The following is a 13,842-nucleotide window of genomic DNA, read 5'->3' as shown; positions in this document are numbered from 1 at the left end:
ATTTATAAGTGAGAAGTCTTCAAAGACATAAATGATCACATACAGGAGAGAAACTTTATCAATGTAATTAATATAGTAAAAGCCTTTTCACAAAGTTTTTGTTTCCAGAACCATAAAAGGACCCATATTGGAAAGAAACCTGTGAATGTCATCATGGTGGTAAAATCCTTTTTATAAAGATTTTCCCCAAAAACATAAAAGAACCCATATTGGACAGAATTGTGAATATAATCAATGTGCTAAAGCCTTTGCATGTCTCACTAGTTTCAAAAACATAAAAGATCCCACATTGGAGGAAACCTCATGAATGTAATCAACGTGGCAAAGACTTTTCACAACTTTTATGAGCCTATGAGAGGAATACAGTGAAGACTGTTGCAGAAGAACCCAATATATTGAACCCAATCTATTGAAGGTGTCAGTACCCTGGGATGAGCAGAAAGAACAGCAGCAGCAGTTGAGTGGAGTCTAGCAGAACCTAGTGTACTTCAGAGGGAAGGGCTGGTGAGGTGACCCAGCTTCTTTCTTTTGAGAAGTGCAGAAGATCATCTGTGGACCCCAGATACTGGAACAAGAAGCTGTAATTTTGAAGTTACTTTAGATACCCCAAGGTTTTTAGGATCCAGAGCTATGGAATGCCTTCTCAGGAAAACAACTTTCAGGAAATAAAATCAGCCAAAGGGAAAGAATTGTGCTGCAGTGAGCAGGGCAGGAAGGAGTTGGAGATCTGAAGGATGCTTTTACATCAGACATGGAGATGCAGTTTGGAGATTGCCTTGCCAGCTTTCAGTCTTCTTTTGTCCCAGTATTTCCTCACAATGGCATTTAGGATTGTGAGAATTTAGATGTCTATGATGTAATATTTTTTTTGAAAGTATAGGTGATTATAGTTACATGATAGAATGAATCTCAAAAGAGACTGAACTTTTGACTCTCTCTCTCTTTTTTTTTTTTCTCCTTTTGAGACAGGGTTTCTATGTGTAGCCCTGGCTGTTCTGGAGCTCACTCTGTAGACCATGCTGGCCATGAACTCAGAAATCCACCTGCTTCTGCCTCCTAAGTGCTGGGATTAAAAGCATGTGCCACCACTGCCTGGCTAAACTTGGGACTCTTAACATTCTTTGAATTCGGTAGATGATGGGGAGTTTTTAATTTGAACCTCACATATTTTGCATTATGCCATTTTAAAATATGGTCCCCATACACTCATGTGTATGCACAATCATATGGGGGCCAGGCAGTAATGTAATAGTATAAATATGCTTGGCTCACGGAGTGGGAGGATGTTATTATGAGATGTGACCTTGTTGGAGGAAGTGCATCACTGTGGGCGTGGGATTTGAAATTCCACCCAGCGTAGAATGGGCCCTCCCACTAACTCCCTGTCAGACAGTCTTGTAGTGGGAGACAATTAAATCTCCAACCCAGATAAGACTGTTCAATGAAAACACAACTCAGTCACTATGAATATATGCTGCAAGCTTAGGTTGGGCAGATTCACCACTGCTCTACCCTGTAACCCAGCTATGAGACACTTATAACTTGAGGATTTTCCAGTCACGCATTTGTCCTTCTACCTCCTGCTTCCCAGTTGTCCTTGTCTTTTCTCTCCTCTCTTCTTTCCAGTAGTCCTCTCTCTTCTCTCACCAGTCGTCGTCATCTCCATCCTCTCTGTCATCTCCATAGCCTTCCTCTTCCATTGCCATCCTCTCTCTCTCTCTCTCTCTCTCTCTCTCCCTCTCTCTCTCTCTTTCACCAACCTTTATTTCTCTACCTCCCTTTCCTCTGCCCAGTCACTGGCTCCAGCCTTTATTTTATAAATTAAGATGAGCAGAAGGTTCACTAGAAATCACCTGTGTAATCACTCACACCTACTCTGTAGCACTTCACAGGAAGGGAATTAGTATCAAAATACAAGGCCGAGAATATCCACAACACAGTCTCTTCCAGGCTTCCTTTGGATCAAGATGCAGAACTGTCAGCTTCTTCGCCAGCATCCTGTTTTCTTGCATGCCTGCCACGCTACCTGCTATGATCAAAAAAGACTAAATTTCTGAAACCATAAGCCAGTCCCAATTAAATTGTTGCTTTTATAGTAGTTGACTTGTTCATGATTTCTCTTTGTAGCAATAGAAACACAGAAAGCCTGTGAGTGTATTTAATATGGTCAAGCCTTTGCACAATTCTCTAGTTTTCATTATCATGAAAGAGTATGTGCTAGAGAGAAACCTTAAAAATATACTTAGTATAAGGAAGCCTTTGCACACCTCTATAGTCTTCACAATTATGAAACTATGCACACTGGAGAGAAACTATGAGTGTTAGCCACATGGTAAAGCCTTTATGTTATGGGATCCACTGAGATCCGACAAAACTCAAACACAGGACAAGGCAAATGATAAGAATTTATTGTAATCAAGTCACTACTGATCAGTCAGGGCCACAAACTTATACTCAGAAGCTTAGCTGCAATGCACCCAGCCTCATCCCAACTCCAAGCCAGAAAGAAAGTTATATAGCTTCGAAAATTCAAAACCATTCCTGAATCTCTTTAATGAACCCTACATCATTGATCATGGAGGATTATCTTTGGTGTGTTTTCTACTTTATTTTTTATTATGTATTTTTGCATATATGGTTTTAAGGGAAATTGGTCTGTAATTCTCTCTCTCTCTCTCTCTCTCATTTTTTTAGCTAAGTTTTTATATTGATTGGATATTTGTGTAACCATGGCTTCACAAAATAAAATCAGCTAAGGTTTCTTTTTCAATATTTTTGAATACTTTCAGGAGTATTTTCGTGAACTCCTCTTTGGAACTCTGGTAAAACTCATGGCCCTGGCTTCTATTTGTTGACAGACTTGTAATGACTTCTCTTTTTCTAGGTGTTTGGGTCTGTCTAAGTTATTTACCTTAGTTTGATTTACCTTTGGTAAGTGGAACCTATTGAAGAGATTACCCATTTGTTTTAGAATTTCCAATTCGATGGAGTATGGGGACATTTTCAGACTATGTCCTTACCATTCTCTGGATGTCTTCATTGTCAGTTATTTTGTCACCATTTTCATTTTAAATTTCATTAATTTGGATATTCTCTATCTTTTAATATGTGTTTCTATTTTGTCTACTAAAAGGCTCAAAGGACTGACTCCATGTTTCATTACTTTTTTGTATTCTTGTCTTTCTATTTTATGGATTTTGTCTCCCAATTTGATCATATCTTGATGTCTACATCTTTTCTTCATCACTCACTCACTTCTTTCTGTTCTAGACTTTAAAGCATGCTGTTAAATTGCCAGTGTGAGAGCTCTCCAACTTTTTCATGTAGGGACTTTATGCTATGAACTTTCATCTTAGAGATAGTTTCATTTTCTTTGTATTCTGAAAGATTATGCATTGACTTCTAGAAAGTCTCTAATTTCTTCCTTTATTTCTGTCTTAACCTAATTGTCACTCAGTAGTGAGGTGTGCAGCTTCCATGAGTTTGTAAGTTTTGTGTTCTTTCTGGTTTTGTTGATATCCAGCTGTAATCCATGGTCGTCTGATAAGATACATTGTGCTAGCTTGGTTTTTTTTGTTCTGTTTTGTTTTGTTTTTTTAATGTATTGAGACCTGCGATGTGTCTGAATATGTGGTCAGTTTACTAGAAAGTTTCATGAGGTGCTAAGCAGAAGGTATATTTTCTTATATTTCGGTAGAATGTTCTCCAAAATTCAGCTGGATTCATGTTCATGCTATCAATTAGCTGGAGTATTTCTCTGTTTAATTTTTGTCTGGAGAATTTATCCATTGATGAGACTGGAGTATTGAAATTTGCAAGTATAATATATGAAGATTATCATGTGATTTTTGCTTTAAAACTCTTTTCCAAAGGCTTGTCACCATGTGTTTAAGACATAGATGTTAAAAATTGAACATCTTTAGTAATTTTTTTTTGCCTTTTTGGAATACGTAGTAAGTATCTTTCTCCAATGTGTCATGGAAAACAGCTAAAGCTTGGCCCCATGAAGGGAGTATATGAGAGAAAAGCAGTGAAGCCTAGTTGCAGCAGGAGAAACCAGTATATTTAAGATGTCAATGCCATGGTATGAGTAGAAAGACCAGCAGCAGTGGTAGACTGGAAACAACCAGGACCTAGAGTGCTATAGAGGGAACAGCTGGAGAAGTGACCCAATCTCTTTTGAGATGCGCAGGAGATCATGTGTGGATGCCAGATACTGAAATATGAAGCAGTAATATTGACATTACCTTGGCAACCCCAAGATTTTGAGGTGCTGGAGCTGTGGGGTACCTGCTCAGGAAAACTGCTTTCAGGGAATAAAATCAGCCAAAGAGAAAGAATTGTGCTGCAGTGAAGAAAGCAGAAAGGAGTTGGAGATCTGAAGAACACTTTGATATCAGAAATGGAGATGCAGATTTTGGAGATTGACCTGTTGGCTTTTGTTCTTCTTTTGGCGCAATATTTCCTCACAATGGCATTTAGGAATGATGAAATATATTTTTTTGTGAATTTGGATGTATATGATGTGCTATTTGTTTTGAAAATATAGGGGATTACAGTTACATGATTATGAATCTCAGAAGAGACTTTGGACTTTTAACGTTTTTGAGACAGCTATAGATGATGGAGACTTTTTCCATTTGAACCTCATGTATTTTGCATTATGCTATTTTAAAATATGGTCCCCACACACTCATGTGTTTTAACAAGCATATGGGGGCCAGGAAGTGGAGTATGGTAGTTTAAATATGCTTGGCTGAGGGACTGGCTCGATTATGAAATGTGGCCTCATTGGATGAAGTGCATCACTATGGGGGTGGGCTTTGAAGCTCTCCCCAGTGCTGAATGGATCCTCCTATAGCTCCCTGGATACAGCCTCTTTCTGGCTGCCTGTAGATCAAGATGCAGAGCTCTCATCTTCTTGTCCAGCATCATGTCTTCTTGTATGCCTGTTATGCTTCCTACTATGATGAAAATGGACTAAATCTCTGAAACTGTAAGCCATCCCCAATTAAATGGTTGTTTTTATAGGAATTGCCTTGTTCATGAAACTCTTTTCATAGCAATGGAAATGCTAAGACAGAAACACTGGGAGTGTATTCAGTAAGGTCAACCCTTTGCACAATTCTGTAGTCTTCATTATCATGAAAGAATATGTGCTGGAGAGAAACCTTATGAATGTGTTTAGTATAATCAAGCCTTTGCACACCTCTGCAGTCTTCATCATTATGAAACTATTCATACTCGAGAGAAATTCTATGAATTCTAGGACTGTGGTCAAGCCTTTATGTTATGGGGTCCACTGAGACCCAACAAAATTCAAACACCAGGACAATGCAAATGATAGGATTTTTTTTGTAGTCAAATCACTACTGATTAATGAGGACCACAAAAATGTACTCAGAAGCTTAGTTGAATCACCCCACTCCCACCCTCACCATGAGCCTGATAGTTATAAAGATTCCAAAGCTGAAAACCACAAATATCAGTACCACGTTACATCTACATTTCCCATCAATCAGGATTTCCTTCTGTTGTTATCCTATGTCAACTTATACAGAATGTAGGTTTTATGTTTTAGCCTATCACACCCATTTTGTGGTTAGGGACAGGCAGTTTATTTTGAAGAATAAAACATGAATAACAGAAATTATGATTAGTAACAGTAATTGTGTTTTGAGGGAATAAAACATGAATAATGACAGCTGGCCAGATATTGTTAAGTACACAGGTCTTCTATGACCTGGGACTTGAACTTCGTTTCAACCTACAGTTAAATAAATGGAGGTTGATAACAAAAGGCAGTCCTTAGAACAAGTTTTTGTTTTGTTTTGTATTGTTTTCTGCTTGTTCCAAACATTTAGATATCATAGTCCTCTTTGAATATATAACAGAACACATATTGGAGAGAAATCTTAAAAGTGGAATCAACGTGATAAAAGCTGTTCACAACATATGTGAACGTGAACATAAAAGAAAATAACCTGGAGAGAAACGCTATGAATAACCAATGTGGCAAAGGCTTTGCATGGAGTGGTAGTCCTAGAAACCATTAGAAAACTGTCATAAAGCTGAAAAACCCCATAAATGTAGTCAATGTGTTAAAGTTTTGTGCTTTCTGGTATCTTTAAACAAGGGTAAATTCTTTAGTAAGTAATTAATCTATTAAAGCATTTTCATATTGCAGTAGTCTTTGGGGACCTTTAGTAATACCAGAAGTAATGTGTGACTACAAAGAAGTTGGTAAGATCTTACCCAACACACTTACACTGAGTTACTCAAGGTCACTTACTATGTAGAAAAAAATGTGAGAAGCAACAAAAATCAATTCAAAGTTTTCCATGTCTCTCTAATTTGTTTGCACTTGCAAACTCTTTTGTACATACGAAGGCCACTGATTTTTCTTTTTCTTTTTTAGTTAATCATGTATCTAAAAAATTTGCTGAAATTTGCTCTAGAAGTTGCCTTTAGGAAGTTTTGGTTCCCTTATACATACTATCATAACATCTGCAAATAAAGATAATTTTACTTCCTATTTTCTAGTTTATATTACCTTCAGCTTCTTCAGTTTTATTTCTCTAGCTAAATTTTAGATAGTATAGTGAACAGATATGGAGATAATAGACCACCTTGTCTTGTTCATTATTTAGTGGAATTGTTTAGAATATCTCTAGATTCAATTAAATGTTGGCAATAAGGTTGCTGTAAAGTTACATAATTATGTTTAAGTATGTCCCTTGTATCCTTAATCATTCCAACAGTTTTATCATAAAGTGGTGTTGGATATTGTTAGATAATTTTTCATCATCTAATGAGATGACCACTTATTTTTTATTTCTTTATACGTTAATCACATTATGTTGAACCATCCCTGCCTCTCTTTAATGAAGGCTACCTCATTGATCATAGTAGATGATGTGTTTTCTGTTTTATTTTATTTGTATTGTTTTATTAAGTGTATCTGTATCTGTCGTTTTAAGGAAAATTAGTCTGTACTTCTCTTTCTTTGCTGAGTCTTTATTGACTGAATATATAAGTAACCATGGGTTCACAAAATAAATCTGCTAATGTGTTTTCTGTTTCTATATTGTTGAATAGTTTAAGGAGTATTCTTACTAACTTCTCTTTGGAAGTCTGGTAGATTGCTACCCTAAAACTCATGGACTTAGGTTCCTTTTGGTGGTAGATTTGTAATGACTTCTTTTTTTCTAGATGTTTAGGCAATTTAAGTTGTTTATCTTAGTTTGATTTAGCTTTGGTCAGTGGAATGTATTGAGGAATTTATCTTTTTTTTTCTGAGGAATTATTTTATTTATTTATTTTTTCAAATCGTAATTTTTACTTATTCACACAGGGGTTATAAACACAAAAAGACAGGATGTGGGGAAGGGGATGACACTGGAGCGTGGGTGTTCAGGGGGAGTACAGAAATCTTTCAGAACAGGGTATCAGCTGGGTGAAGGTTCAGGGAACCTGGTCGCTATGACTCTGCCAATGATTCGATTGTCCTTATCTAAGTTGGTACTATCTGCCAAGGTTACCTATTTACAAGTTCTATGACTACTCAGGCTGGTAAATTTCCATAAAACCTGCCTGTTTACAGTAGCTTATAGCCATCTGTTTCAATGTTTTTCCACAGAGACCCAAGACTTGGTGTTAGTATACATCTATGACAGGCCTATTGGTGATTTTTTTTTTTTTAAAGAAATTCTAGTTCAGTGGAATAAAGGCATTTTAAAACTTATGTCTCTTTGATTCTCTGGATTTCTTCATTGTCTGTTATTTTGTCCCCATTTTCATTTTGGATATCATTAATTTGGATATTCTCTATCTTTGAATAAGGGTTTGACTATCTTGTCTAATAAAAGACTCAAAGAACCAACTCCATATTTCATTCTTTGCATTCTTTTCTTTCTATTATATTGATTTCAGTGCCCAATTTGATAATTTCTTGATGTCCACTCTTTTTTTTTCCATTGCTCATTCACTTCTTTCTTTTCTAGACTTTAAAGCATGTTGTTAAGTTGATAGTGTGAGAACTCTCCAATTTTTTTTTTTTATGTAGGGATTTTGTGCAATTAGCTTTCTTCTTAGAACCATTTCATTTTCTTTGTGCTTCATAAAATTGTGCCTGTTGCATATTCATTTTCATTGAATTCTAGAAGTCTAATTTCTTCCTTTATTTCTGCCTTAAGCTAGTTTTCATTCACAATTGCAGCTTCCATGAGTTTGTAAGCTTTGTGTTCTTTCTGGTTTTGTTGGTATCCAGCTGTATTCCATGGTGGTCTGATAAGATACATGGTATTAACTCATCTTTCTTGTATGTATTGAGACTGGCAATGTGTCTGAATATGTGGTCAGTTTATGAGTAAGTTTCATGAGGTGCCAAGTAGAAGGTATATTCTATTTCAGTACAATGTTCTCTAAATATCAGCTGGATTCATGTTCATGTTGTCAGTTAGCTAGAGTATTTCTCTGTTTACTTTTGTTCTGGTGAATTTGTCAATTGGTGAGAGTGGGATATTGAAATTTGTGAGTATAAGTGTATGAAGGCTATGATGTGATTTTAGCTTTAAAACTCTTTCTTATACAAAGGTTGGTGACCCTGTGTTTAAGGCCTAGATGTTCAAAATTTAAATGTCATTTTTTGTGATTTTTTTCCCTTTGAGGAATATGTATTGTCTTTCTCCAATTCTTGATATTTTTTTTCGTTTAAAATCTAGTTTGCTATATTTTAAAATAGTCAAATCAGCTTGCTTCTTTGGCCCATTTGCTTGGAGTATCTTCTTAAAACTTTTTACCTTTAAATAATGCCTATTCTTGATGTTGAGGTATATTTCTTGTATGTAACAGAAGGATAGATTTTGTGTTAGCACACATTCTGTTAGCCTGTGTTTTTTTAATTGGAGAACTGAGGTCATTGATATTGAGTCAATGAACGATGATTGTTAACTCCTGATATTTTGTTGTTAATGTTGCTCCTGCTGCTGCTCATGGTAGTGGTGGTGGTGGTGGTGTGTGTGCTTTCTCTTCTTTTGCAGATAATACGAGATTATTTACTACCTGTGTTTTTATGTGTATCATTAACTTCCTTGGGTTGGATTCTTCTATCACTTTGTGTAGGTTTGTATTTGTGATAGATATTGTTTAAATTTGACTTTATCATGTACTATTATATTTTTCTAGTTATGGTGATTAATTTTTTCTACATATAATAATCTGGTAATCTGTAGTTTCTGCAGCACATGTGTCTAAGCCCTTCTGCTGTTTACAGACTCCAGTGAGAAGTCATCTGTAATTTTAATAGGTCTTCCTTTATCTGTTTTCTGGCTTTTTCCCTTTGCAGCTTTTAGTATTCTTTCTTGGTACTGAATGTTTTGATTATTATACAGGGAAGAGATTTCACTTTATGGTCCATTCTGTTTGATGTTTTGATGATTCTTGTTCTTTGATAGGTACCTCCCTTTTTAAATTAGAACTTTTTTTTCTAAGATTTGTTGTCAATACTTTCCAAGACTTTGATCTAGTATTCTTCCTGTATTCCTAGTATTCTTATCTTTGTCTTTTCACCATGTCCTGGATTTTATGTATATTTTGGCAGGAAGTTTTAGACATAACATTGTCTTTATATGATGTATCAACTGCTTATATTGTTTCTTAAGTGCTTGAGATTTGTCTTTCATCTCTATATTCTGCTGGTGAACCTTGCCTCTGTAGTTCCTCTTTGCAGAGCTAAATTTTTATTTCCAGTATATCCTCAGTTTGTGTTTTCGTCATTGCTTCTATTTTTAGGTCTTGAGTAGTTTGGTTTTCTTCAATTCTTGATTTGTTATTTTTCCAGGCATTATTTATAGGCTATTTTGGCTTCCTCCACTTTTGTGTGTGTGTTTTCCTGGCTGTCTTTGATGAATTTGTTGATTCCCTCTAATCATTTGTGTTTTCCTGGATTTCTTTAAGTGATTTAGTCATTTCCTCTTTAAGGACTCTATCATCTTCGTATAGTTGATTTCAAAGCCTTTTTCTTGTAGTTCAGCTATCTTGGAAAATTTAAGACTTTTGTTGGTACTTTAAATGGGCTCACAGTCATTAACCAGAGAGTGGTATCTATTGGTCCTTATTACATAATCTAGTACCATCATCGTGGAGTGAAATTTGACTATAACTTCTGGAATTTGAAATGTCCACTTCATTTCAACGAACTTGAAATAAAATAGTTTGTTTCCATACAATTAAATTTGTTGTGGGACCCAGCCAAGGCCCCATGATAGATTCCGTGAAGTAGTCAGCTTACATTTAACACAATGTGTGATTAATGCCAAGGTTATTCTTTCTCTCTAAATTGGACAGGGAAGCAAGTGAGGTATTTTTTAATAAGTTATGTTTTTTCTTGAGATGTCTGTTTTAATAACATAGCTTCCAATCACCATCACGCACACACAAAAAAAGATCTGATGGTGACAGGGTGAGTGATTTTTTTATTTTGCCAACATGTATTTATTAATGTTGTGTGAATGAAGAGAAACCAGATTGATAGATATATACGTTGGGGACTTGATCCTGATCCAAGAAATATGGAATTTCTGACTTTGGAGATATTTCCAATGCACTTTCACAGGTAAGTGATCTCAGATGATTGAGACACGGGCCATTGGCTGTAGCTCTGGGTCATGTTACAGATCACAGAAGCTAACATTGCACATAGCAGACAGGTAAAAGATTATTGTGTTAATGCTATTTTCTCTGACAGGAAACCATCTGATCTTTTTGAAAGTCAATATAGGTATATATTTTTTCAATTATGTTTCTTTTTATTCCTTTTTTAAAAAATTAATTTATTTATTTATATTCCAAAATTGCCTCCTTCCCTGGTTGCTCTCCCCTGAGTTCTTCTCCCCATCTCCCTCATCACTTCCTCTGAGAGGGTGCTCTCCCACAGGCTCACCCACCAGAACCTAACCTCCACGAGCATCACTTTTCCCTCGGACATTAAGTGTCTAAAGGGTTAAGTGCATTCTCTCCCATTGTGGACAGACAAGGCAATCCTCTACTACACACATGCCTGGGTCCATTAAGCAACCTCTGTGTGCTTCTTGGTTTTTGGCTTACACTCTGTAAGCTCTGAAGTGTCCAGGTTAGTTGACACTGTTTTTCTTCCAATGAGGTTGCCATCCTCTTTGTCTCCTTAAGTTCTTTCTGACTCTTTTATATGGAATATTTCACCATAAAACAATTATATATAAATACATATATATGTATACACACACACACATATATACACATACGTATATACATATGCATATATTTATATATGTATATATTATATGTATGTATATATATTAATTATTCATATGTATATATATTAATTATTCTTCTCAGCACTTGGGGTATTTTCTGCAAAATTGTCCACATAATCTGTCACAAGGCAAGCCTCAACAGATAAAAGAAGCCTGAAATAGTCTTATGCATCTTATAAAATTACTAAAGATTAAGGCTAGACTTCAATAACATCAAAATCATGAGAAAGCCACATACACATGGAAATGGAACAACTCTCTATTCAATTATAACTTAGTCAGGGAAGAAATAAAGAAACGAAAAACTTTCTAAAATCCAATGGAAATGAATGTACAGCATACCCAAACTTGGTTTTTTTTTTTTTTTTTTTTGAGACAGGGTTCCTCTGTGTATCTCTGGCTGTCCTGGAACTCACTCTGTAGACCAGGCTGGCCTCGAACTCAGAAATCCACCTTCCTCTGCCTCCCAAATGCTGGGATTAAAGGTGTGCCCCACCACCGCCTGACTATACCCAAACTTATGGAACAGAATGAAAACAGTGGTAAGACAAAAATTCATAGGACTAAGTGCCCTTGTAAAGATACCAGAAATATCCTACCCTCGCAACTTAACGGTACACCAGAAAGCTTTAGGACAAAAAGAAGGAAATACACCTATGAGAAGTAAACAGCGGAAAATAATCAAACTCAGGGCAGAAATCAACCAATTAGACACAAGAAGAATGATACAGAGAATTAAAAATGGCAAGAGCTGGTTCTTTGAGAGAATCAACAAGATTGAAAAACACTAACTGGAAGGCACAGAGACAGTATCCACATTTTTAAAAATCAGAAATGAAAAGGGAGACATAAGAAGAGAAACTGGCGCATGCCTTTAATCCCAGCACTTGGGAGGCAGAGGTAGACAGATTTTTGAGTTTGAGGCAAGCCTGGTCTACAGAGTGAGTTCCAGGACAGCCAGGGCTACACAGAGAAACCCTGTCTCAAAAAAACAAAAAAAAAAGAGAACTGAGAAAAATTATTGAAATCATCAGATCTTTCTATGAACTGGAAAATCGAGATGAAATGGATACTCATCTAGACAGACACCACAAACCTAAGTTAAATCAAGATCAGGGAAATTATCTAAATTGTCACATAATACATAAGGAAATCAAGACAGTCATTAAAAACCTCCCAAACAAACAAACAGGAACAAAAAGGGTAAGGGCTAGGTAGTTTTAGAGCAGAATTCTACCAGATCTTCAAGGAAGAGCTAAGACCAATATTCCTTGAACCATTCCACAAAATAGAAACAGAAGGAACACTACCTAATTCTTTTTATCTTTATTTTTTTAAATGTCAATTATTGATTTCAAATATATCACTGTTCTAAACTCTAGTTGGTTTTCGTTCCTCTACAATTCTAGGTCACTAAGAATTTCTTTCCATTTTTTTCAAGTCTTGTTCATTATTTATTTCTGTTCACAGGAATGTTGCCTGTAGTTGAGACTTGCCTCTCTGTATGTAACTGAGAATTACTTTCAGCACTCAATCCTTTCTCTGCTGCCCAGTGCAGGATAGGGTGTCTTGCAACTTTTCAGGACTGGTCCTTGACTGGTCAGTGCAAAGCAAAAATCAAACACTGAGTGAGTTTCCTCCAATCTCTCTTGCTTTTCTTGGGTCTTAATATGAAGAGAGGCCTGTGCAAGAATCAAGTTCTATGACAAACGTTGAAGCAGGATTAGCCACAGTACAAAAAGGGATGGAAAAGGAGTGTGAAAGCTTCTCTGCTTTGACAGTGAATGATATTACCGAGGAGTTGTGAAGTAATCAATGAACAATGTATGTCCTTACTGGCCTTTCCTTGGGACTGCACACTAGGCAATCAGGAATCCGGAGAAAAAACTGGACTTATGTTAAACCTAATTAATGTAGTTACACTAGTTCAACCAAAATAAGAAATGTGGGTATCAATGATGTGGCACTGTCTAAAAAGACTATTATATTCTAGGTTTAAAATGTTCAGCCTGAGAGAAAAATTTATAAATAATATTTGATGTGTTCTAATACAAGTTCCTAGATCCTTGACACATGGCCATAAAGCCTGGTGCAAGACTTTGCAATCATGTTTTTTCTGATTATAAATACATCATTACTGCCATTTTTTCTTGCCTTTGATGATTGCTTAATAAAAGCATCTAAAGTTTAAAGTTGGGGAGAAGAAAGATAGTCGGTGTTTCCGTTCCCAGGCTTGGTGTCCAGGAATTAGACCATGAAGGAGAGAGAAGAAGAAGAAGAAGAAGAAGAAGAAGAAGAAGAAGAAGAAGAAGAAGAAGAAGAAGAAGAAGAAAGAAGGTGCCATGGGGTAAGATGATTGTGAGTGCATGGCCAGGAGGGCTGGCCTGGGAGTATGAGCAGCCTGGAGAGAACATGGCAAGTGATATCTCACAGTAATTAACTGGGAAGTAGACAAAATAGCATAGAGGGTTGATATCTGCCTAACTCTGGTGCTTTAATGCTTATTATAAATACAAAGTCTTTTGTGTCTTTTATTTGATACCTCCTT

General features: G+C 36.2%; 1 pseudogene; it reads left to right on the top strand.

The window, feature by feature from the left end:
- Positions 1-13,842, top strand: part of LOC114633873 — a 30,837-nt pseudogene that overhangs the window by 2,465 nt on the left and 14,530 nt on the right.

This window comes from Grammomys surdaster, unplaced genomic scaffold (assembly GCF_004785775.1).
Source record: "Grammomys surdaster isolate TR1022 unplaced genomic scaffold, NIH_TR_1.0 769, whole genome shotgun sequence".
Lineage (NCBI taxonomy): Eukaryota > Metazoa > Chordata > Mammalia > Rodentia > Muridae > Grammomys > Grammomys surdaster.
Note: the sequence above shows the minus strand (reverse complement) of the source record. Positions and strands in the feature narration are given on the sequence as shown.